We start from the raw sequence: 793 nt of genomic DNA, 5'->3' as shown, positions 1-793 counted from the left end.
TCCCTAAAGTCAGATAAAATATATACCTTTTGTAATAGATGCCTTATGGTAGCTCTACGAATATAGTAAGGAAGGTAGGTTTGTACCTCATGAGGAGCCCATTCGTACCCTTCTACCCTGGGCGGTGCTAAAATGGACGTCCATGTCCGGGAATCGTCGATATTGAATTCGACATAAAAATGACCGGACGAGCTACTAGAATCACTGGAATTGCTAGAGGATGATTTTGACGATGACTTACTCCTATGATCAGCACCCCCCGGACGGTCATCCTCAGTATCAGTTGAGGAAGAAGAGGAAGACATTACCTTGCTTCAAGTGACGATCGGTAATATTGGTAGCCCGTTCAGTATTCGAGAGCAAGGGAAGTGTACAGAGTGAAAATGACAGTGGTCCCTCCCCACTATTTATAGCCGCAATAGATGGTTTCATATCTTCATCTCTGCCGTCCATTACCTCTATATCTAACGCTTCAAATTTTATGCCTGTTCACGTCCTCCGTGATGACGTCATGGTTTAATCTCAGCCGTTCCTCATCATTCATCCTACGGATGAGACGAAACGCTTTTCCAAGAGTAATAACTATTTATCCGTTATGTCTCTTCAGCTAATACATTTATTTATTCAGAAACCCTTACACTCTTGGCATCGTTAAGGGCTTGGGGGGCTTATGTAATATAAATGGCTCAAGTCGATCGGGGTCACGAAGAGGAAGATCGGTAATGAGTTAAGGCCGATAGGAAGAAAAACGCCTATAGAGGATAGCCGGTGACCTGCGTAAAGACTACAAGGA

Source organism: Vigna radiata, chromosome 8 (assembly GCF_000741045.1).
Source record: "Vigna radiata var. radiata cultivar VC1973A chromosome 8, Vradiata_ver6, whole genome shotgun sequence".
NCBI classification, from domain to species: domain Eukaryota; kingdom Viridiplantae; phylum Streptophyta; class Magnoliopsida; order Fabales; family Fabaceae; genus Vigna; species Vigna radiata.
The sequence above is the reverse complement of the archived record's forward strand: the minus strand, read 5'-3'. Positions refer to the sequence as shown.